This window comes from Pan troglodytes, chromosome 8 (assembly GCF_028858775.2).
Source record: "Pan troglodytes isolate AG18354 chromosome 8, NHGRI_mPanTro3-v2.0_pri, whole genome shotgun sequence".
In the NCBI taxonomy this organism is placed as follows: Eukaryota; Metazoa; Chordata; class Mammalia; order Primates; family Hominidae; genus Pan; species Pan troglodytes.
Genome location: NC_072406.2, coordinates 138,024,440 through 138,050,529, shown reverse-complemented (window position 1 = coordinate 138,050,529; position 26,090 = coordinate 138,024,440). Strand labels below are relative to the sequence as shown.

At 39.7% G+C, this 26,090-nt stretch overlaps 1 protein-coding gene and 1 pseudogene across 13 annotated transcripts in view; one reads left to right on the top strand and one right to left on the bottom strand.

The window, feature by feature from the left end:
- FANK1 (fibronectin type III and ankyrin repeat domains 1) overlaps window positions 1-26,090 on the bottom strand; it is a 169,126-nt gene that overhangs the window by 110,215 nt on the left and 32,821 nt on the right. The window lies entirely within an intron of this gene.
- Window positions 1,199-1,502, top strand: LOC129136157 (guanine nucleotide-binding protein G(I)/G(S)/G(O) subunit gamma-10-like; annotated as a pseudogene).

Here is a 26,090-nt window from a genome sequence, read left to right as displayed (position 1 = left end):
TTTTCCCAGACCAATGTCCTGAAGGGTTTCCCCCTATGTTTTCTTGTAGTAGTTTTATGGTTTCAGATCTTACATTTAGGTCTTTGATCCATTTTGAGTTTCAGATCTTACATTTAGGTCTTTGATCCATTTTGAGTTTATTTTCATATAGGGTGAGAGGTGAGGGTCTATTTTCATTCTTCTGCCTATGGATATCTAGTTTTCCCAGCATCACTTATTGAAGAGATTATCCTTTCCCCAGTGAGTATTCTTGCTGCCTTTGTCAAAAATCAGTTGGTAGCCAGGCGTGGTGGCTCATGCCTGTAATCCCAGCACTTTGGGAGGCTAAGGCAGGAGAATCATTTGAGCCCAGGGGTTTCAAGACCAGCCTACACAATATAGAGAGACTCTGTCTCCACAGAAAATTTTTAAAAGTTAGCTAGGCATGGTTGCACGTACCTGTAGTCCCTGCTACTCAGGAGGCTGAAGTATGAGGATTTCTTAAGCCCAGGAGGTAAAGGTTACAGTGAGCCATGATCATGCCATTGCACTCCAGCCTGGGAGATGGAGTGAGACACTGTCTCAAAAAACAAAAAATTTTTAAAAAGCAGTTGGCTGTAGATGAATACATTACTTTCTGCGTGGTCTATTCTGTTCCATTAGTCTATGTGTCTGTTTTTATGACAGTACCATGCTGTCTCCGTTACTACAGCTTTGTAGTATATTTTGAAGTCTGACAGTGTATACCTCCAGCTTTCTTTTTGCTCAGGATTGCTTTGGCTATTGGGAGTCTTTTGTAGTTCAATATAAATTTTAAGATTTTTTTTATTTCTATGAAGAATGTCATTGGTATTTTGATAAAGACTGCATTGAGGCCAGGGCACAGTGGCTCACCGGCCGAGGTGGGCGGATCACAAGGTCAGGAGATCGAGACCATCCTGGCTAACACAGTGAAACCCTGTCTCTACTAAAAATACAAAAAAAATTAGCTGGGCATGGTGGTGGGCGCCTGTAGTCCCAGCTACTTTGGAGGCTGAGGCAGAAGAATGACATGAACCCGGGAGGTGGAGCTTGCAGTGAGCCAAGATCGCACCACTGCACTCCAGCCTGGGCAACAGAGCGAGACTCCATCTCAAAAGATTGCATTGAATCTGTAGATTGCTTTGGATAGTATGGTCCTTTCAACAATATTGGCAGTGCCCACGCTCAGGGCCTGGCAGGGCTGACCCGCCTAGCGTGGCTCAACCGCCCTTGAAGTGCACTGCTGCTACCATGTCTTCCAGGGCCAGCAAGAGTGCCCTGCAGCGCCTGGTGGAGCAGCTCAAGCTGCAGGTCGGCGTGGAGAGGATCAAGGTCTCTCAGGCAGCTGCAGAGCTGCAACAGTACTGCATGCAGAATGCCTGAAAGGATGCCCTGCTGGTCAGTGTTTCAGCAGGAAGTAACCCCCTCCTGGAGTCCAGATCCTGTGCTTTACCCTGAAGACTCTAGGAAAGAAGTCTGCAGAGGAATGCCTTCAAGCACGAAGTGATAAGTGACTGCCTCCAAGCCTCAGGAGAAGGCTTTTCCCTAGTCAAGTGACATTTAGTTATTTCAGACCTTTCCTGTAGCCTTGTCCTATAACCAAAATTCTACAGAAATTGGTGAGTTTCTACTCAACTGAGGAAACTGGGAGAAGAAATATAGCTCTAAATAATAACAGTCTGGGTTTTTTGTTTGTTTGTTTTTGGTGAAGTGCTTTATATGTAAGACAAAAACCTTACCACCAGATACGTCAAAATGTACCTCTTTCATAAGTGAATTACTGATGTTTCTATACCTAGAATATCATGTATATTTACTGGATGTTTACATTTAGGAAGGAAAACATTTTATTTAAAAAATTGAATATTTGTTATCTGTTGCTCCTGACAAATATTTTTATACCAAATTATACAAAATGTGTTCTGCTCATGAATTTACAATTTCTAAATGAAGGCAAGAAAGTACAAATTGCTGGGAAAAAGAGTAGGCTTTACTAATTAACTGATGCCTTGATTTTTCCAAATGAGAAGGTTGCTTCATTTTTTAACACTTAACGTGGGAGCTGTTTCTTAGCTCATCCAGAAAGATTAATTTTATGTTGGGCATTAGGTTGCCCCATCATATATATAGATTAGATGAAGCAGATTCAGTCTTTGTATTCTTACGTTTTTCTGCTTGTAGTTGTGGTTGTACCTAAATACATTATTTCGTATCTTTTTTTTTTTTGAGACAGAGTCTCACTCTGTCACTCAGGCTGGAGTGCAGTGGCATGATCTCAGTTCCTTGTAACCTCAGCCTCCCGGGTTCAAACAACTCCCCTGCCTCAGCCTCCCAAGTAACTGTGATATGTGATTACAGGTACATGCCATAATGCCCAGCTAATTTGTGTGTGTGTGTGGATTTTTAGTAGAGGCAGGGTTTTACCATGTTGGCCAGGCTGGTCTCGAACTCCTGACCTCAAGCAATCCACACACCTTGGCCTCCCAAAGTGCTGGGATTACAGGCATGAGCCACCATGCTCGGCCTATTTCATGTCTTAAGAAATGTTTAAATATGACTCGAAGAACGTTGTAAATAGTTAAAAACAAAGTCATGTAAAATATTACAACCTAAAATAATTCTTAATGTCACAAGCGTTTTATTTTGATGCTGTGCCTTTGATTTGATTTGGGACTTTTAGAAGACAGCTTTGTGTTTGCAATAATCTTTAAAGAGCTTGGAAATAAAATTTCTGCTTAATTCAAAAAAAATTAATTCTTCTGATCCATGAGCATGGGATGTCTTTCCATTTGTTTGTATTCTCAAACTATGCAACTTAAATATAGGCAAATGATCTACAGACATTTCTCAAAAGAAGACAAATGGCCAAGAAATATATTTTTTAAATGCTCAACATTACTAATTATAAAGGGAAATGCAACTCTAAATCACAGTGAGGTAACATCTCACTGCAGGATGGCTATTATCAAAAGACAAAACAACAAATGCTAGTGAGGACGTAAAGAAAAGGGAACTCTTAAACACTCTTGGTGGGAATGTAAAGTAGTATAGCCGCTACGGAAAACAGTATGGAGGTTCCTCAAAAAACTACAAAAGGCTTGGCATGGTGGCTCATGCCTGTAATCCCAGCACCTTAGGAGGCCAAGGCTGGCCAATCACTTGAGACCAGGAGTTCGAGACCTAGCCTGGCCAACATGGCGAAACCCCGTAAGACATGCCTGCTTCCTCTTTCACCCTGATTGTAAGTTTCCTGAGGCCTCTTCAGCCATGCAGAACTATGAATCAACTAAGCCTCTTTTTAAATTACCCAGTCTAGGGCAGTTCTTCATAGCAATGTGAAAACAGACTAATACAGAAGCTAAAAAAAAAAACGTTGATCACACAGAAGTAAAAAAGAGAACAGAGGATACTAGAGGCTGGGAAGGGTAAAGGGAGCAGAGAGATAGGAAGAGGTTTGCTAAAGGATACAAAATTACAGCTAGATAGGAGGAATTAGTTCTAGAGTTCTACAGTACTGTAGAATGACTATAGTTAACAGTAATACATAGTTTCAAATAGCTAGAAAGAGAATATTTAATGTTCACCCTCCCAAAATAATGTTCTAGACGATATGCTAATTACCCTGATGCGATCACTGTACACTTTATGCACCAAAACATCACTATATACCCCATAAATATGGACCAAAAAAGTCAATTAAAAATGTAAAAGAAACCAATTTTTTAAATATTAAAAAAAAAAGTACTCAGAAGGAAAATGTGTCAAACTAGAACTCTTTACCTAGTGACATTATCTTTAAAAAATAAAGGCAAGGCCGGGCATGGTGGCTCACGCCTATAACCTCAGCACTTTGGGAGGCCAAGGCGAATGGATTACCTGAGGTCAGGAGTTTGCGACCAGCCTGGACAACATGGTGAAATCCCATCTCTACTAAAAGTACAAAAATCAGCCAGGTGTGGTGCCGGGTGCCTGTAGTCCCAGCTTCTTGGGAGGCTGAGGCATGAGAATTGCTTGAATTTGAGAGATGGAGGTTGCAGTGAGTGGAGATCACGCCAGCACACTCCAGCCTGGGCAACAGAGCAAGACTCCGTCTCAAAAAAATAAAAATAAAGGCAAAATAAAAGCTTAACATAAACCAAGCTGAGAGAGCTCATCGCTAATACACCTGAACCATACAAAATGTTAAAGGAAGTTCCTCAGGCAGAAGAGAAACCATACAAGATACAAATATGGATCTACACAAAGTAACAAAGAGCCCTAACAAAGGCAAGTATGTGGGTAAATATAAAATATGTTGTCTGCCTACAACAAAAATAACAACGTTTTGTGAGGTTAATAGGATATGCAAAAGCAACATAGAGGCTAACAACAGCACAGAGTCTGGGGCCTGGAAGAATACTGTTGTGAGGTTCTTGTGCATAACATCAAGCAGTGGGGTATTATTTGAAGGAAGACTGTGATATGTTAAAGATGTCTACGGTAAGCCAGGTGCGGTGGCTCATGCCTGTAATCCCAGCACTTTGGGAGGCCAAGGCAGGCAGATCACAAGGTCAGGAGATCGTGACCATCCTGGCTAACATGGTGAAACCCCGTCTCTACTAAAAATAGAAAAAATTAGCTGGGTGTGCTGGCACACACCTGTAGTCCCGGCTAGCTATTCGGGAGGCTGAGGCAGGAGAATCGCTTGAACCCGGGAGGGTGATGGGGAGGTTGCAGTGAGCCGAGATCGCGCCATTGCACTCCTACCTGGACGACAGAGCGAGACTGTCACTGTACATTAGAAGCCTATACTACCCCGAACTCGCCCTTATTATACAAATCTATAATGAGTTTTATGTTTTTCCTCGTTATTAAAACCATCTTCCTTCTGGCTTGTCAGATATTCTCCTAAATGGCCTGAGCGAGTCCCTTCATGGTCACCATCATTGCTAAATAAACACACTCACAGGTTACCACACAATGATCTAACTCTTATGACCACTAAACTATAATTTTAATTTTAAACTGCCTAACTTTAAAATTACTTTCTACTATTAAAAACCTATACAATAAATATATTACATTTCATGTACCTGTGGTATATTTTCTGTAAAACCAAAGAATCTTTGGTGAAAAGTCAAAAATTCCAACTTGATCTGAAGGGGGAAAGCAATAAAGATAAAAATTATTCATGCTCATACATAATAAATCTGCCTGCTCCTTCCCATTTTCTATACCAATATAACTTGCATTATATTTGGAGGCTTAATATTAGAGCTAGGAGGCAAGGGATATCTCCAATAAATCATATTTTCTGTACAGTCTTTAAGACAGCCTTTGATTTTTTGCTTTTCCAAAGTGAAGTGCTCAATAAACATCACTTTGAATCTCCTTTCAAATATATTCAATCCTCATCCTGGTTGTTTCCTCCCTTTACCCCCACCACCCCCCACCACCCCCGCCAAAAAAAAATGTATCATAGAAGTACTGGTTTAAGCTTCAAGAGTAGAGCGTGTGTAAATCACCTGCATCCTTGCTAGGCAGAACGCCTTTCAGCCAAACTGTGATACAGCAAAATTCTTTCTCTCAATCCCCATTTTCCTCCTGATTCTGACTTTAAAATGGAAGTGGGAATGTGGGCTTAAATGCCCCCCACCTCCCATCACATCCAGGATAATGAGTCATAGTTCCTTTGACTAGAAGTCTTTCAAAACGTTAAGTTCTTTTCATTTTCCTTGAACATGATATATCCGCCCCAACCCTGCTTCCTTCCACTGCCTTAGAACATAGATTCTTTTGTACTTGGAAGGAACTTGATTGGTTTTGGAGCTGAATAATCACTTGAGATGAAGCATACAACTGAGATCTTATTAAAACTTCATTTAAAAGTAAGATGGGGCCAGGCACAGTGGCTCACACCTGTAATCCCAGCACTTTGAGAGGGCGAGGCATGAGAATTGCTTGAGCCTCGGAGTTTGAGAACAGACTGAGAAACATGGCAAAAATCTGCTTCGACAAAAGTTAGCTGGGTGTGGTGGCATACACCTGTAGTCCCAGCTACTTGGGAGGCTGAGGTGGGAGGATCTCTTGAGCCTGGGAGGTCAAGGCTGCAGTGAGTCATGATCGCACCACTGCACTCCAGCCTGGGTGAAACAGCAAGACCCTGTCTGAAAAGATCACAATAATAAGATGCATCAACTTTGATGTTACAACTATGCAGCCATAAAAAGGAACGAGATCATATCTTTTGCAGGGACACAGATGGAGCTGGAAGCCATTATCCTCAGCAAACTAATGCAGGAACAGAAAACCAAACACCACATGTTCTCACTTATGAGCTGAATGATGAGAACACATGGTCACATGGGGGGGACCAACACACACTGGGGTCTGTCGGGGAGGTGGGTGGGGAGGGAGAGCATCAGGAAGAATAGCTAATGGATGCTAGACTTAATGCCTAGGTGATGGGTTGATCTGTGCAGCAAACCACCATGACACCTATGTAACATACCTACACATCCTGCACATGTACCCCTGAACTTAAAAGTTGAAGATTAAAAAAAAAAAACTTTGAGCATTATGAGTGTTTCACAGATATTCTTGGTGGAGCAAAGCAATCAACACAAAATGCTAAAGTGATTTCTGCTAATGTTATGATTGTCGGCAGTTGTTCTTTTAAAACTGTCTTTTAGTTAAGTAAATCCTCCTTTAATTCATTTTCCTTCCCCTTTTTTTTATTTATTTTTTTGAGACAGTCTTACTCTGTTGCCCAGGCTGGATTGCAGTGGCACAATCTTGGCTCACTGCAACCTCTGCCTCCTATGCTCAAGTGATTCTCCCACCTCAGCCTCCCAAGTAGCTGAAGACTACAGGCGTGCACCACTGGGCCCGGCTAATTTTTATATTTTTAGTAGAGGCAGGGTTTCACTATGTTGGCCAGGCTGGTCTCAAACTCCTGACCTCAAGTGACCTGCCCACCTTGGCCTCCCAAAGTGCCGGGATTACAGGCGTGAGCCACTGCACCTGACCCCTTTCTCTATTTTTTAAAATGAAAAATCAATTTTGCCCAGTACAGGAAAAAAAAATCCATGAACTATTGAAATTTTCCTGAGATTTCAAGTAGGTCTTCATATTTATTTCATTTAAAAATTATTGATCCTTTAAGAATAATGTTCTAATTTTCACTACAATAACAAAACCATCATGACAATACTAATATTTAACTGAGCACTGATGATGGGTCAGATACTATGCCAAGTGTTTGGGATCTACAATCTGTTAGATACAAAAGAAGTTCCTCTTCAAAGGTTTAGCTTGTTCAGCATCCTTGCTCTTCATTCCCTACTTCCAAGGCCAAACTAACTTACTTATCCTTTATGCCTCCCTGTCTTGGTTTCAGTAAACGACTTTCCCACTGGTCCTTATCTACAGAGCCCACATCTGCTACCCACTCTGTAAATTACCCCTCCCGTCGCAATGGCTCTTCCCACCAAAACTGCCCCTTCCCCCATTGTAACCACATTCCTGCACCATTCAAGTTAGCCAATCAGGTTCTGCTTAGATGGTACGGTCCAACTCCACAGTGGAGATAGGACACAGCAGCAGGGACACACTGTGTTAGGGATAAAAACCCCTTCGCTCCTTTGTTTGGTGTGCTCTCATGGTAACCAAACTTGCGAGCAGCACCCTTCTGCAGAAGTAAATTTTGCCTTGCTGAGAAATCCTTTAAGTGCTCATTTTCTTTGCGACTCTGAGCTTTACTTCCAAAAGATTTCATCCAAGACTCACAGCAGCCCATGGGGAAGGCAGAGAATCATGGCCCATGTTACAGGCACAGACACAAAGGCCTCCCAGAAGCAGCAGGGTGCCCAGCTAGGAGGGGCAGGGCCAGGACCTGAACCCAACTCTGTCTGACTTCAGCATCTGAACCACAAAGCTATGCTGAATTTGGAGTTGTAGCTCTCTATGAAATGAAAAAAAATACAACTTAGCAACCAAGAGGCATTCTGGCCCTCTGGCTTTCTGGGACCTGCAGCTCAGAGGAAATCTCAGGGCTTTCACAAGCTGCTCACTTTGTAGGGCCCAGAATCCAGGTTGTTACCATAAAAATGTGGGGTTCTTCCCCTGCATAGGAACTCATTCTCCAAACAAGTTCACCTATAGGATCCTAGTGCCTAAGACATAAAAACAGAGCTGATCTGGTGAGAAGGTGAGGTCTGAAGCATCACCCACACCACCTCCCTGATCAGTCACCCTGAGGTGACTCCATTCTATTTAGGAGGTCTGGAAAGCAAAGTCTGGAAATCCCTAGACAGTCATTCAGACTAGACTAGTGACATGGATCTAGGGGGGCCTCTTGAAGATTCCAACTTCAGCCATAGAGCCTGATGCAAACCACCAAACTGCACAAACAGAGGGGCCTTCACAAGCCCTCTCCCAAGACAAGTGAGCCCTGGCAGGGGGGCCAAGTGGTTTTCGAAGCAGGGTTCCTGGCTTATCACTGGGAACTGGCTAGAAATGGAAATTATCAGTTCTGACACCAGTCCTACTGACCCAAACTCTGAGGCTGGGGCCAAGCATTTCACGTGTTAACAGACTTTCAGGTCATTCCAATGCACATGCAAGTCTAAAAACCACTGCGAAGAAACAGAGGCTGACCAGTACCCTGAAGTCAGCAGCTGTGAGGAAGAGAACACAGCATTTTCTACACTGAGCTTTCTCCCTATGGGGATAAAGCTGTCCATTAACTCCCCCAGAGCTGCCACCCCAGCCTTTAATGAGTCCACCGTATCAGGCACATAAGAACAGAGTGTGTGTGTGTGTGTGTGTGTGTGTGTGTGTGTGTATGTATTTCCTGCTGGGCACCACAGCAGCAAAGGTCTTAAGGGAGATAGAGGGAGATAAACAACTCACAGAACAACAACAAGGTACCATTCCACAGGAGAGAGGCAAGCAGAGGTATACAAACCAGGAGGGTGGGCCACTCTGTCTCAGACATCGAGGAATATTTTCATCCAGATGACACCTGAGCTGCTGGAAAATGCAAATAGGAATTTTCCAGGCACAGAGAAGTGCTTTGGTGTCCAGATCCCCCAGCCCCAGCACCTGATACACACACGGGTGATCCTGGTTTGGGTCAGAGCTCAGTAAAAAACATCTTCTCTGAACTTTTTTTTAAACAGCTTTATTGAGATGAAATCCGCACACTATAAATTCACTGACTTAAATCATACAGCTCAGTGGTTTTCAGGGCAAGAAACTGGCAGGATTGGCATCTAAACCCTGACCTGACATTTCGGGCAAACACCCAAACACCAAAGTTTTACAATTTTAAGCAGAGAATTTGGTTCTTGTTGATACCTAGTTAAAATAAAAGTTTTCACCTGTCAAGAAAGATACTCAAAAAATAGTGTACATAATTATAAACACACCACGCTTTTTTTTTTAAAGCAAATCACATGAAATAAAATTTGTGAAAATTCCTGGGTTTGTAAGACACAAACACCAAATATTACAACAAATAGTAAGTACAACTTGGGATGAGGCTGCCTGATTTATGCACACCTGAACTTATCTGACACATCTTGTCCCCACAAAGTCTGACAGTTCCAGATAAAGCAGCATGCAAAATTGCCACCAATTAGCAAAGTGGCCTGAAGAAACAAATGTTCCAGTGAAAAACGCCCACATGTATCCCATCAATAATTCAATATTTACAGTACAAGAATAATTTGGTTACACAATTACAGGGCTCAACTGAACACAGTGGCAGTTTTTAAATGCATTTGAATTGCTTTTGTGTATGTCTCAATTTCAGATGAATTCTTTTTTTCCACAATTATTGATCATTCCAAAATTTAAACTCAATGGAAGGTATCTTAGTGGAAACCAAAAAAGGAAATTGAAAGAATGAAGATTGGCAGGAGCCTCAAAATGTCAAGAACACTCCTATAAAACAATGGAGACTAAAAACTCTGATGGTTGAAATGGTATGCAGAACTGTTTCATTAAGAATCATGATCACCAAGAAAATGTTGGTAATAACAGAAGAGAAATAAGACTGAGAATCAGAATACTCCCAACAGAAAACAAAACCTTCCAAACAGAAAACAATTTCTACAGTCAGCACAGCCTCGTTCTAATGAATGTGTTGACTTCCGTAAGTACCTTGAACTTTCATCCTTGCCTGTCACAATGAGCAACTCACAGCAACACTGTGAAGTTGCAAATTTTTCTGCCTCCAAAATCATGATTCCTATTTACAGAGAATCAAGCAGAACATAAAGGATTTGTTTAAATGTTTCCTAAACAGGTATTATAAAAAATATGAGCAAATAGTTTTAAGATCTTGGCCAGTCTATTCCAAAATATATACATATTGGTTGTTTTGTTCTTATTAAATTTTTTTTAACAAGACACACATGACTTACACCAGGCAAACTGTCAGACTAGATTAAATGTATTGAGCTCTTAATCATAAGACACATACAACACAATGAGGCTTGTTTACTTGGATTACACATAAATTAATTATAATGTACTTTACCATTGTCTTGCAGAACAAAGAAGGAACATACAGTATTATGCTGAAGTACTAAGAAGAACAGTGGAAGGTGTGGAGACGAGCTCGGTCAGGGAGACCCTAACCTAGCGGCACTAGAGGAATTAAAGACACACACACAGAAATACAGAGGTGTGAAGGGGGGAAATCAGGGGTCTCACAGCCTTCAGAGCTGACAGCCCCCAACAGAGATTTACCCACGTATTTATTAACAGCAAACCAGTCATTAGCATTGTTTCTATACATGTTAAATTAACTAAAAGTATCCCTTATGGGAAAGGAAGGGATGGGCTGAATTAAAGGATAGGTTAGGCTAGTTAACTGCAGCAGGAGCTTGTCCTTAAGGCACAGATCCCTCATGCTATTGTTTGTAGCTTAAGAATGCCTTTAAGCGGTTTTCCACCCTGGGCAGGCCAGGTGTTCCTTGCCCTCATTCCTGTAAACCCACAACCTTCCAGCTTGGGCGTTAGGGCCATTATGAACATGTTACAGTGCTGCAGAGATTGTTTATGGCCAGTTTTGGGGCTGGTTTATGGCCAGATTTTGGGAGGCCTGCTCCCAACAGGAAGGTATTGAATTGTTAAGTGAAAAAGGTTTATTCATCAGAGATCACAGTGAAAAAGTTGTGTTCTTCAAGTAACAGAAATTTCTAGGAATCACCCAATTGATTTCTAGATTTGATCAATTTTTACACGAGTGCCTGGAAAACTATAAAGGTAGAAGGACAAATATGACTTTTATTTATCCAAAATAGCTCATGGAGAATTAATCAAAATAAGGGAAAATATGTACAAAATAAAGTGGGAACTCAAATAAGTAAATAAACCAAACACCAAATATTGCTACAAATTCTCCAGTAGCAAATTGCTTTATGTATGCGATTATTGTGTGCTACTCTAAAACAGAAAAATCATGTTCTACAGCAAACCAACTTTTAACTGTCAAAATTCATCTGAAATTAAAGTATACACAAGAATAATTCAAACGCAGTTTTGTCTTTTCAACAGAATGAAATAAGTTCTGAGCAACTTTAACCTTATGCTGCATTTGCAATCAGTCACGTAAAAACGTGACTTTTAGAAGACGTGAAGATTCCACAATGCTTTCACATTAGTAAGTACTTAAAATATATTCTGGACACAGTTCGCTTTATCACTTAGTTATCCCTGGGAAAGCTGCCTTCCCAGTCCCTAAAGTTGCTGACTACTTCAGATTTTGCAAGTTACACGTTCTTCTTGAATTTATCTTTTACATTACATGTAGTATTTTAATCACCCATGCTAACTTAGTATTCAAGGGTCTAAGGATAGTGAGGTGGTCTGCCCATTATAAAGCATTGAGATCTTGTAGCACAAAGTACACAACATCTTAAAGACTCTAAAATATATTTTCTGACTCAGAAGGAACACCTGAGCATGAAGAGACAGTTCATTCAAAATTTAATAAACATTGCACAAACGGTCACATATTGTATAATTCTATGTATACGAAATGTCCAGAATAGGCAAATCAGACAAAGTAGATTAGTGGTTGCAAAGGGCTGGAAGAAGAGGAAAAGGGAGAATGGTTTCTAATGGTTATGAGATTTCTCCTGGGGGTGATGAAAATGTTGAAGATAGATAATGGTGATTATTGTACAACTTTGTGAATATAATAAAAAGCCACCAAATCATGCATATTTTTAAAGGGTGAGTTTTGTGGTATATTAATTATATGTCAATATTTTAAAAGTTACCAAAGGTCAAATATGCCATTTTAACTGCAATTTAGAAAAACAATTTTAGGCTAGTTTAGAAAAAAAAATGAAAAATGTCTGATTCCTGATTTAGACATATGAAGAGTTTAACAGAAAATACAGAAAATTACTGGACTATGAAACAAGGGTGATTAAAGACAAACAATGAAATTAATAGAAATTATTCTGACATCAAGCAGCAAATTATAGTCTGGGCACAGTGGCTCACGCCTGTAATCCTAGCACTTTGGGAGGCCGCAGTGGGCAGATCACAAGGTCAGAAGTTCGAGACCAGCCTGGCCAACATGGTGAAACCCCATCTCTATTAAAAATACAAAAATTAGCCCGGCGTGGTGGCACACGCTTATAATCCCAGCTACTCAGGAGGCTGAGGCAGGAGAATTGCTGGAACCCGGGAGGCAGATGTTGCAGTGAGCTGAGATCATGCCATTGCACTCTAGCCTGGGTGACAGAACAAGACTCCATTTCAAAAAAAAAAAAAAAAAAAAGCAAATTATAAAAAAATTTCCGATCTAATGAAAAGCAGTAATTAAAGACACAAAATTCAAATAGAAGTAGCAAATAAGCTCGTAGATTTGATAATTCAGTTAGTAAAAGTGAAAAATATAACAGGTGTATCAAGCAGTCGATTAATAAAAATATTTTTCTGAATTTAAGTTGGTAATGTTTTATATTTGTCAGCTTTTAAATATTTGTAATTTATTTTCTTGTTTTTAGTTAATGTTAGCTTTTCTACCTCATTTTGTTTTCTTAATTTTGTATTCTTTTCGTTAAAAAATCTCCTCCTCCTCAAATCACTTAAGATTTGCTGAGAGTTCTCAGCTTGTCCAGATTGGGGAAAAACTCTAAAATTTTTCTAAAATGTTAAGCCTATGAAGTCAGGGAGAATTGACATCTTTATAAGAATAAATTGTTCTTTTAAATTCTGGAATATACGTGCAGGACGTGCAGGTTTGTTACATAGGTAAACATGTCCCATGTGGTTTGCTGCACCTATCAATCCATCGAGAATAAATTTTTCTAAGAAAAAATTGTGACTTTTTGTTCAAGTTTCTTTTGTGGCTCTCGGCTGACTCGATGTCTTCACAATGCTCTTGCACACTGCCCATGAAATTTACTCCTAGCATTTTATCTAGGAAGTTCCCTTCCTATATTAACTCTGATTACTCTTTATATACAGAGGCTATTTCTTATTTATTTTTCCTTCATCATTATCATGACATTTCACATCAGAAGGGTGTGTGGACCCCATCCCTAATAAAATGTAAAAGGCACATGCTGGGAACCAGCCCCCATCTGAAGGCCAGAACATTCCTAATACCAGTGGCTCCATTTGTGTGCTGGCCCCATCCTATTACCCTGAATAACCCCCAAAGATACCACCACCAGTTTTGCATACATTATCCCTATGATTTATAACAGTGAAATAACATTGTACATATGAATTCTTCCGTATTGTTTGGCTTTGCTGCTACAATGCTAATACCACTATAACAATGGTATCAAATGGTATGATTTTGAGACTTGTTTTATTAAATGTCATGTTACTGGGATATATCAAGTTGTGAGTAGCTGTGGTTCAAACTTTTCCATTGCTGTGTTATATTTCATCATGTGAATATACCATAATGTACTCAGGCTCCTCACAATGGGCATGTGGTCATTTCTAGGTTTTTGCTACTGCAGACCGTACAGCTATGAACATTCTTGGTTTCTTGGTATCCACACGAAAGTTTCTTTGGGGCCTAGACATAGCAGTGAAATCTATTAGTCAATAGCTACACAAATATTCAAACTTATGTGATAATGCCAAATTGTTTCTCGAAGTGATTATACTAATTTTCCACTTTCCCCAGAAGTATGAGTTTCCACTGACCCATAATCCATTATCAGACTTAATTACTGCCAGTCCTGTAGATGCAAAATCGTATCTTACGATGGTCTTTTTATTTCCCTGTTTTCCAAACAGCTTTAATGCCTTCCCATGATTTTATTTGCCAAATTGCTTCTTCTGCAAAATGTCTATTGTCCATATGTTGCTTATTTTTTCACTGGATTTATTTTAATTGACTTGTAGAAATTCTTTATGTAGTCTGAAATCTAATCCTGTCAGATATGTTGCAAATATAGAACTTCTGCAGGATTGTGTCTTATTATTTCACTTTCTTTACAGTCTACCTTTGTGAAAATGTTATTTCCTATCCCAAGTTTAGAAATATATTTTCTGACTCTAGGGAAAAGAGAGATCAGACTGTTACCATGTCTATGTAGAAAAGGAAGACATAAGAAACTGCATTTTGATCTGTACCCTGAACAATTGTTTTGCCTTGAGATGCTATTAATCTGTAACTTTAGCCCCAACCTTGTGCTCACAGAAACATGTGTTGTGTGGAATCAAGGTTTAAGGGATCTAGGGCTGTGCAGGATGTGCCTTGTTAACAATATGTTTACAGGCAGTATGCTTGGTAAAAGTCATTGCCATTCTCCATTCTTGATTAAGCAGGGGGCACAACGCACTACGGAAAGCGGCAGGTACCTCTGCCCAAGAAAGCCTGGGTATTGGCCAAGGTTTCTCCCCACTGAGACAGCCTGAGATATGGCCTCGTGGGAAGGGAAAGACCTGACCATCCCCCAGCCCGACACCTGTAAAGGATCCGTGCTGAGGAGGATTAGTAAAAGAGGAAGGCCTCTTGAGGCTGAGACAAGAGGAAGGCCTCTGTCTCCTGCGTGCCCCTGGGAACAGAATGTCTCGGTATAAAACCCGATCGTACATTTGTTCTATTCTGAGATAGGAGAAAACCGCCCTGTGGCTGGAGGCGAGCTATGCTGGCGGCAATGCTGCTCTGTTACTCTTTACTACACTGACATGTTTGGGTGAAGAAAAGCATAAATCTGGCCTACGTGCACATCCAGACATAGTATCTTCCCTTGAACTTATTTGTGACACAGAGTTCCTTTGGTCACATGTTTTCTTGCTTTCTCCCCACTATCACCCTGTTCTCCTGCCGCATTCCTCTGGCTGAGATAGTGAAAACAGTAATCAATAAATACTGAGGAAACTCAGAGACCAGTGCTGGTACAGGTCCTCCGTATGCTGAGAACCGGTCTCCTGGGCCCACTGTTCTTTCTCTATACTTTGTCTCTGTGTCTTATTTATTTTCTCAGTCTCTTGTCCCCCCTGACGAGAAATACCCACAGGTGTGGAGCGACAGGCCACCCCTTCACTGACATATCTTCCAAAAGTTTTTGTTTTGCCTTTCACATTTAAATGGATTAAGATTAAGAGGTGGAGGTTGCAGTGAGCCGAGATCATGACACTTCACTCCAGCCTGGGCAACAGAGCGAGACTCTGTCTCAAAAAAAAAAATAATAATAATAATAATAATGACAGTAGAAATTATTTATTTTATTGACCCTGTCTTTAATAAGAATGCTTCTAGGTTTTGCTGCCTTAAAGCATGATGTTAGCATTTAGAATGAAATATATATAATTGTATTATGTAAGGCAATCATCTGTATTTTCCTACTTTAAAAGTATTTTTAAACTAGAAAGGATTTAGACTTATCAATGCCTCTTCATCATTCTTTGGATTTATTAATACCATGAGTTATATTAACAGGTTTCCTATTAGGGAACCATAGATGACAAAATGGTAAATTAGTATCCTTAATTTAAAGAGATACGGGGATTAGTCACTGCACAAAAATGTTTAAAATGCCCTGAAATCACTGTTCTAACTTATTTCAAAAATTCTATACCTACAGAAAGATAAAAGAATAGTGCAATGAATTCTTAAAATGTTGCCACATTTGCTTTATTCTGATATGTGTACACTTTTATTTTTCACGGAACCATTTAAGTTACAAATATCATAATGCTTCTCTAAGTACTTTAGCATGTATATCCTGAGACAGTCTCCTATATAACCCAATACCATTACACTGAAAAGCTTGACTTAATATTATCGAATATGTAGTCCATATTCAAATTTCTCCCAATTGTCCTTTTTCTTTTTAGCTAGGTTTTTTTTTTTTTTTTCTCTGCAATCCATCAGATTCAATGAAGAATCATAAACTGCATTTAGCTGGTGTGTCTGTCTCCTTTATTCTAGAACAGATGCCCATCTTTCGTTGTCTTTCACATTCACATTTAAGAGTCCAGGCCAGTTGTGTTCTGGAATGTGCTACAATTTGTCTGATTGTATGTGCATAATTATATTCAGATTAAACACTTTTAGCAAAAAGAATACATAGATGATACCGTATATTTTCCACTACATCATATCAGGTGGCATGTGATGTTGGTGAGTTTCATTATTAGTGATTCTAAGCTTGATGACTTGGTTACAGTGGAGTTTGCCAGATCTCTCCATTGCGAAGGTATTAACATTATTCTTTTTGATGCTCAAATGCTTCCAAATTTGGCTAGTGGGAGACCCTTCAAGCTGGTTCTGTATACTTTTACCACTCCCTAGAGTTTTGGCGGGGGGGTGTTTGTTTTTTTGAGACAGAGTGTCACTGTCTCCCAGACTGGAGTGCAGTGGTGCAATCTCGGCTCACTGCAACCTCCGCCTCCCAGGTTCAAGCGATTCTCCTGCCTCAGTCTCCCAAGTAGCCAGGACTACAGGCACCTGCCACCATGTCCGGCTAATTTTTGTATTTTTAGTAGGGACAAGGTTTCACCATGTTGGCCAGGCTGGTCTCGAACTCCTGACCTCAAGTGATCCGCCCACCTCGGCCTCCCAAAGTGCTGGGATTACAGGTGTAAACCACTGTGTCCAGCCACTCCCCAGAGATGTTTAAAGCACCTCTTTGCTTTCGTGGCACACTGAATATTCTAGGCTCACCTTGTAGTTTTCATGCCCCAATACCAGGATCATCCAATTTGCTAAGCCATTTCCCCTACTTCCGTTAATGGGAAATATATTTAGCAACTGAGGTCTCGCACTGTGTGCTCATTCCTACTGGGCAATCATTGTTTCTAGACTTTTCAGTGGACAGTCAGGATTTTTTTTAATCATAAATTCATACTATTCACTCCAGTTCAAATCCAACATGACTATATTGTTTTCTTCCTTCCATATTGACATATTCTTTCTTCCACAGGGAGAATCCTGTTTTCCAAAAGCATCAATATAGTTTCTCAATTGTTCAATCCCAGAATACATACAAAATAGTATCAAAACTACCAAGAGACTGAGTAATGTTCAGTAGGCCTTTACGGTCTGTGTCTTTATATATACCAATAAACGTATGGAGTCTGAAAAATGTGTTTACAAGTTCAATGAATATCTGTGTGGCTTGTTAATAAACTAGGTCTACTTGCTTCTGTTTGTATTATATTTCAGTTTTTTCCATCTTTGTAAATTTTTAGTTTTGAATCTGTAAAACATTAACATGGTTTAACAGCTACCTGTTAAACTTGTTAAAGTTACTTTTATAGGTAGCTTTAAGCCTCATTCCCTTACCTATCCCTTCAACCTTATTCCCACTTACCTCCTGTTGTGGGTATTTCATTTCATTCATGTTTGATTTATTCTTTTGCTTATTTTTTGCAAAACCTATATACTATAAATATACATATGCACAAAAGGTATATACATCATTCTAGCTATACCTTTTGCAGTTTTCATTTTATATATCATAGAAAATCACTCCCTATCAGTTCACTGAGATCATCCTATTTTTTTTTTAATATAGTTGCTTGGTACTCCATTGTCCATACCATAGTTTATTCCATCAGACTCCCTCATATGGGAAATACCCTGAAATCTTAAAGCTTATACATGAGAAAAGTTGATAGAGGTCTTTCCAAATATGACATTCTAAACATTTACTCAATACCAAAAACAAGTTGTGAAGCAGAATCTTTTCAAAAATGTCTGTAATAAACTACGATCCAAATTAAAACCACAATGAGAAACAGCTTTCACAGGTACTACAAAGTCTAAAATTAAAAGGACAGAAAATACCAAGTGTCAGTAAAGAGGTGGAACAGTGAGATCTCTCATACAATCATGCAATGTATTAAAAGAACTTCCTTACACTGTGGGTGAGATTATAAGTCACGACCTTGAACAACTGTTCGGCAATATCTAGCCAAAGTCAGTCGCATACATACCATATAACCTAACATTTCCACTTTTAGGGATACAGTCAACAGAAATACATATGTATGTTTACCAACAGACATGTACTAGAATGCTCATAGAGGTATTATTTTATTTTTCTTTTGAGACGGAGTTTTGCTTTTGTTGTTGCCAGGCTGGAGGGCAATGGTGCGACCTCTGCTCACTGCAACCTCCGCCTCCCGGGTTCAAGCGATTATCCTGCCTCAGCCTCCGGAGTAGCTGGGATTACAGGCATGCACCACGCCTGGCTAATTTTGTATTTTTAGTGGAGATGGGGTTTCTCCATGTTTGTCAGGCTGGTCTCCAACTCCCAACCTCGGGTGATCCACCCACCTCAGCCTCCCTAAGTGCTCGGATTACAGACGTGAGCCACCACGCCCAGCCTAGAGGTACTATTCATAATAGCCAAAACAAGAAACTATACAAATGTTTATCAATACTGGAATAAATAAATGGTGCTATATTAATGGAACAGCAATGAGAAAGAAGGATCTTCAACTATCTACAACAATATGGATTAATCTTACAAACATAATGTTGGGGAAAATAAGTCAGATCCAAATAAGTACATACTGTATACTTCTATTTACACAGAGTTCAAAAGCTGGCAAAACTAACCCATGGTGTTAGAAGTCAGGGCTGTGGTTTCCTTGGCAAGCATGGAGAGTGAATCCGGAAAGGAAGAAGGGGAGGTACTTCTGGGGTTGGGGCAATTTTCTTTTTCTTTTTTTTTTTTTTTTTTTGAGACAGCATCTCACTCCAGTGGGTTCACTTTGTGAAAATTCAGCAAGCCATAAACTTATGATATGTGCATTTTCCTGTATATCCTTTTTATTTCTATAAAAAGTTGTGTTTAAATTTCAGTTAAGGAATGAAAAAAGGGACAAAAAATAAATCACTAAATTCAACTAAATACCTACAAACAAATGGAAAGACTATGATGGAAATCAGGATTATTGTCTTAGATTCAAAAGTGTCAAGCTATTAGGTCAAAATTATAGCCTTATGAAGTCTGGTGTTTGAGCTTTAAATTATACATTTTGCACAGTATTCTCTGATGTTTCCATTTGTCCTAATATAAAAATGTTTCTACATATATACTAACAAGTAAAATTAATGCTCCAGGAATATGTACCATGCTTTTCCTGTAGTTGAAAATCTACCATCAAACATGCTACTACCTAATGACGAATTCAGAGAAGGTAAAGAAAGTATGTAAACCTTTCCCTCACTGGTGGCCCTTATTAGCTTAAAAATGTAGTCTTCATATAATATAGCAAGACATTTATGCAAGTCTAACATTTTTAGACTAAAGAAAAAAGTTTAATTACTATATTAATAGAAAGACTTAATTATCTTTCTATTCTAGCCACTGAAGTTATGACAGAATTGTTATACAAAGGTAATATAACATGTAGCCAAAATATATAGGAGAAGATATTATAGAAATATATTGGACAATCAGTTAATAAATGTTATTTTTCAAATGTTATGACATTTGTGACATTGGTCAGCTTTTTATATTTGTAATTATACTTTTTGGCATTCTAAAAGACAGATTTATAATCTTTTTTATGTTTATAATCAGCATTCTTTTTCTTAAAGACAACTCCCCAAACTGCTTCAGAATCACAAAATCTTGATTTGCCCCAATTGAGACTGAAGTTCCCAACAAGACTTTAGTTTCTTATCACATCAAATATATATTAGATGATAGCCCTGCTGTCTTATACCACCTGGCAACTAGGAAGTAAGAGACAAAATTAGTTGAAGGAAGTCATTCATATATTCATTCATCAAGTAAATATGTAAGGCTTCTGGATGCCAGGTGCCATGTAAAGCTATGAGGATACAACAGTGAGCTCAGACGCGGCCCCTGCCTTCAGGAAGCTTATAGTTCCACAGGGCAGAGAGATAACAATCAGATAATCCCCAGTTACAAACTGCTGTCGATGCCACGAAGAAATATTATGAAGATGACCACAAAGTAAAATACAAAAATAGGCTGACTTTCCGTGAAGGAATGAATGGGGGGATGTCCCAAGACAGGGTGTCTCTATCAGAGTAGGAGGAGATGTCTGGAGAAACAAGCAGAGGGATGAAGGCCAGCAGCTCTGCCCACACCCCCAGGCAGAAGAGATTGGGGCATGCACAGTATAGCCTCCACCCTGCTGAACTGCAGCACTGAGCAGACCTGGGGAAGAAACAGCATCGTGCTGGGAGCCACAGCTCAGCCAGGCCCATGGCGCCATCCTGCAGGGCAGGCACCAGCTGCACCCGAGCAGCAGCAACTGGCAATTCTAGCAAGACACTGTTGTCACCTGATGATTCAGAGTTGTGAGGACAGCCAGACTGGGATAGAATCCTGGTTCTGCCACATTCCAACTGTCTTTCTCTTCGTGATTTGCAAAAAAAAAAAAAAAAAAACGGTGGGGGTACAGGTGGTGGGAACTGAGTTGCTGCATGCTAGGCTGTTAGGTGCCCTGAACAGAGCTCAGTACACAATGCTAAATAAATGGCAGCGGCTCTCATCATGGACCTCTCCCCCCTCCTCCTCCAGTCTGTTCTGTCTCTTCGACTTGGTTTGGGGACCAGCCTTAATTCATGCAGGACTGGAATTCTGCCCACAGCTCAGTCCCCATGACTAGCCAGACATCCCAGAGCCTTCATCTGCCTGCCCAACATTGCCACCTACTGCCCAAGGCTGGATTCCCTCGGAGCCACGCTCAGCTCAGCCCTCAGCCAGTGCTATAAGGTAGATGCTGCCCCAAAACAGGCAGAATTATAATAATACGTGTTTAGGGATATATTCATGTACAGTAAACTATAAAGAAAAGCCAAGTAATAAAACGCAAACTATCTTTCAATTATAAAAACAGTCTTCCTGCTGCAGTAGAAGGGTCACTTTAGTAAAGAAATTAACATTTCAATTATGAAACTTTAAATACAGCACAATTTTAATATGTTTTTCTTCCACACCACATTATATTGAAATTAGCTATTTAACTGATTGTATGCATTTTAAGAGCAGGGCTGTGTTTTATTATACTTATTTCCAAAACCAAACAAAATATAGACAAATCAACCAATGAGACTTGCAGATGCCAATAAAACAAGCCTCAATAAATTTAAGATTGAAATTATATCAAGCACTGTCTCAGATAACAGTGGAATAAAATCGAAAATCAACTCCAAAACGAACCTTCAAAACAATGTAAATACACGGAAGTTAAGTAACCTGTTCCTGAATGAGCATTGGGTCAAAAACAAAAACAAGATGGAAATTTTAAAATTCTTCAAACTGAATGACAATAATGACACAACCTATCAAAGCCTCTTGGATACAGCAAAGGTGGTGCTAAGAGGAAAGTTCATAGCCCTGAACACCTAAATCAAAAAGATTGAAAAAGTGCAAACTGACATTCTAAGGTCACACCTCAAGGAACTAGAGAGCCAAGAACAAACCAAACCCAAACCCAGCAGAAGAAAGGAAATTAACAAGATCCGAGCAGAACTAAATGAAATTGAAACAAACAAAAAAGACGAAACATAAATGAAACAAAAAGCTGGTTCTTTGAAAAGATAAATAAAATTGATAGACCATTAGCAAGATTAACCAAGAAGAGAAGAGAGAAAATCCAAACAACCTCATTAAGAAATGAAACAGGAGATATTACAACTGACAACACAAATACAAAAGCTCATTCAAGGCTACTGTGAACACCTTTACACACATCAGTAGAAAACCTAGAAAAGACGGATAAATTCCTGGAAAAAATACAACCCTCCTAGCTTAAATCAGGAAGAATTAGATACCCTGAACAGACCAATAACGAGCAGCAAGATTGAAATGGTAATTTAAAAATTACCAACAAAAAAAGTCTAGGACCAGACAGATTCACCGCAGAATTCTACCAGATATTCAAAGAAGAATTGGTACCAAGTCACCCTAATACCAAAATCAGGAAACGACATAACCAGAAAAGAAAACTACAGACCGATATCCTTGATGAACATAGATGCTAAAATCCTTAACAAAATACTAGCTAACCAAATCCAACAACATATCAAAAAGATAATCCACCATGATCAAATGGATTTCATACCAGGGATGCAGGGATGGTTTAACATATGCAAGTCAATAAATGTGGTACACCACACAAACAAAATTAAAAAAAAAAAAAAGACATGATCTCAATAGATGCAGAAAATGCATTCGACAAAATCCAGCATCACTTTATGATTAAAACTCTCAGCAAAAATGGTACACAAGGGACATACCTCATGTAATAAAAGCCATCAATGACAAACCCACAGCCAACATAATACTGAATGGGGAAAAGTTGAAAGCACTCCCTCTGAGAAGGGGAACAAGACAAGGATGCCCAATCTCACCACTCCTCAACATAGTACCGGAAGTCCTAGCCAGAGAAATCAGACAAAAGAAAGAAAGGGCATCCAAATCGGTAAAGAGGAAGTCAAACTGTTATTGTTTGCTGATGATATGATTGTTTACCCTGAAAACCCTAAAGGCTCCTCCAGAAAGCTCCTACAACTGATAAAAGAATTCAGCAAGTTTTTCCGATGCAAGATTAATGTACACAAATCAATGTACCCAAATCAGTAGCTCTTCTATACACCAACAGCGACCAAGGGGAGAATCAAATCAAGAACTCACCCCCTTTCACAACAGCTGCAAAAAAACTAAAATACTTAGGAATATACCTAATCAAGGGGGCAAAATACCTCTACAAGTAAAACTACAAAACACCTCTGAAATAAATCATAGATGACACAAACAAATGGAAACACATCCCATGCTCATGGATGGGTACGATCAATATTGTGAAAATGATGATACTGCCAAAAGCAATCTACAAATTCAACACAATGCCCATCAAAATACCACTATTATTCTTCACAGAATTAGAAAAAACAAATTCTAAAATTCATATGGAACCAAAAAAGAGCCCGCATAGCCAAAGTAAGACTAAGCAAAAAGAACAAATCTGGAGGCATCACACTACCTGATTTCAAACTATACTATAAGGCCATAGTCAGCAAAACAGCATGGTACTGGTATAAAAATAGGTACATAGAAACAATGAAACAGAATAGAGAACCCAAAAATAAGCCCCAACTGATCTTCGACAAACCAAAGTGGGGAAAGGACACCCTTTTCAACAAATGATGCTGGGCTAATTGGTTATGCACATGTGGGAGAATGAAGCTGGATCCTTATCTCTTACCTTATACAAAAATCAACTCAAGATGGATTAAGGACTTAAACCTAAGATCTGAAACTGTAAAAATTCTAGAAGATAACATTGGAAAACCCTTCTAGACATTGGCTTAGCAAGGATTTCACGACCTAGAACCCAAAAGCAAATGCAATAAAAACAAAGATAAATAGTTGGGACTTAATTAAACTAATGAGCTTTTGCATGGCAAAAGAACAGTCAGCAGAGTAAATAGACAACCCACAGAGTGGGAGAAAATCTTCACAATCTATACATCTGACAAAGGACTAATATCCAGAATCTACAACAAACTCAAATCAGTAAGAAAAAAACAATCCCATCAAAAAGTGGGCTATGGACATATTCCCATTTTGAGAATTGAGACAATTCTCAAAAGAAGATATACAAATGGCCAACAAATATATGAAAAAATGCCCAACATCACTAACGATCAGGGAAATGCAGATCAAAACCACAATGTGATACCACCTTACTCCTGCAAGAAAGGCCATAATCAAAAAATCAAAAAACAGTAGATGCTGGTGTGGGTGCAGTGAACAGGAAACACTTCTACACTGCTGATGGAAATGTAAACTAGTACAACCACCATGGAAAACAGTGTGGAGATTCCTTAAAGAACTAAAAGTAGAACTACCATTTGATCCAGCAATTCCACTACTGGGTATCTACCCAGAGGAAAAGAAGTCATTATTCAAAAAAGATACTTGCACATGCATGTTTATAGCGCCACAATTCACAATTCCAAAATCGTGGAACCAACCCAAATGCCCATCAATCAACAAGTAGACAAATAAACTGTGGTATATTTATGCCACGGCATATTACTCGGTCATAAAAAGGAGTAAATTAACAGCATTTGCAGTGACCTGGATGAGATTGGAGACTATTATTCCAAGTGAAGTAACTCAGGAATGGAAAACCAAAGATTGTATGTTCTCACTGATATGTGGAGCTATGCTATGAACATGCAAAGGCATAAGAATGATACAATGGACTTTGGGGACTTGGGGGTAAGGGTGTGGAGGGGGCAAGGAATAAAATATTACAAATAGGTGCAGGGTATACTGCTCGGGTGGTGGGTGCACCAAAATCTCACAAATCACCACTAAAGAACTTACTCATGTAACCAAATACAACCTTTCCCCTAATAACTTGTGGAAATTTTTAAAAAAGGAACTTACAGAGGCCAAAAGCATGCCCATGTATATAGTACTTGATTTATAATAAAGGTGACACTGAAGAACAATGAAGATGGGCCAGGTGCGGTGGCTCCTACTTGTAATCCCAGAACTTCTGGAGGTCAAAGCAGAGGATTGCTTGAGCCCAGTAGATCAAGACCAGCCTGGGAAACATAGCAAGACTTCATGTCTAATAAAAAAAAAAAAAAAGTTGAGTGTGGCATGTTGTGCCTGCTGTCCCAGCTGCTCAGGAGGCTGAGGTGGGAGGATTGCTTGAGCCAGGGAGGTTGAGGCTGCAGTGAGCCATGATCATGCCACTGCACTCCAGCTGGGGTGACACAGCAAGACTCTGCTCAAAAGAAAAGATGGTCATTTTAGGCCAGACGTGGTGACTCACACCTGTAATCTCAGCACTTTGAGAGGCCTAGGCAGGCGGGTCACCTGAGGTCAGGAGTTCAAGGCCAACATGGTGAAACCCCATCTCTATTAAAAATACAAAAATTAGCCAGGCACATGTAATCCCAGCTATTCGGGAGGCTGAGGCAGGAGAATCGCTTGAACCCAGGAGGCGGAGGTTGCAGTCAGCCAGGATCATGCCACTGCACTCCAGCCTGGGTGACAGAGCAAGACCTCGTCACACAAAAAAAAGAAAAGATGGTCATTTTAATAAACAGGGCCAAAGTCAACTGGATAACCATGTGAAAAAGTTTCCTACTTGATACTGAGGCAGGAAAATAGGGTCTGGAGGCAGGCAATATCAGGCCAATTCACACTTCAGCTATAACAGGAAATATCCTCTCCATAGGGCGTATGCCGTAAATTGCCTTGTAACTTTACTTCATCCTCTTCATTTACATAGGGTGTACCCCAAGTAGAGGGTAAACTCATAAAAACTCTGTAACAGGAACTTTGAGCCCCTATGCTCAGAGCTGCTTCCACACTGTGGCGTGTAGTTTCATTTTCTATAAATCCCTTCATTCCTTCCTTGCTTTGTGCGTTTTGTCCAATTCTCTGTTCAAGATGCCAAGAGCCTGCACACGCTCCACTGTTAACAATACCATATATAAAAATCCCTTCCAGATAGATAGGCTACATGTGAAAAGGCTTCTAGAAGATAACATAGAATTAGGTAAAATTTTTCATAAAGATCATGTTGGGGCTCAAAAAAATACCCCAAAATATGCAGCTGTAGACTTCAAACTGAGAGCACCTGGGAAGCAGCAA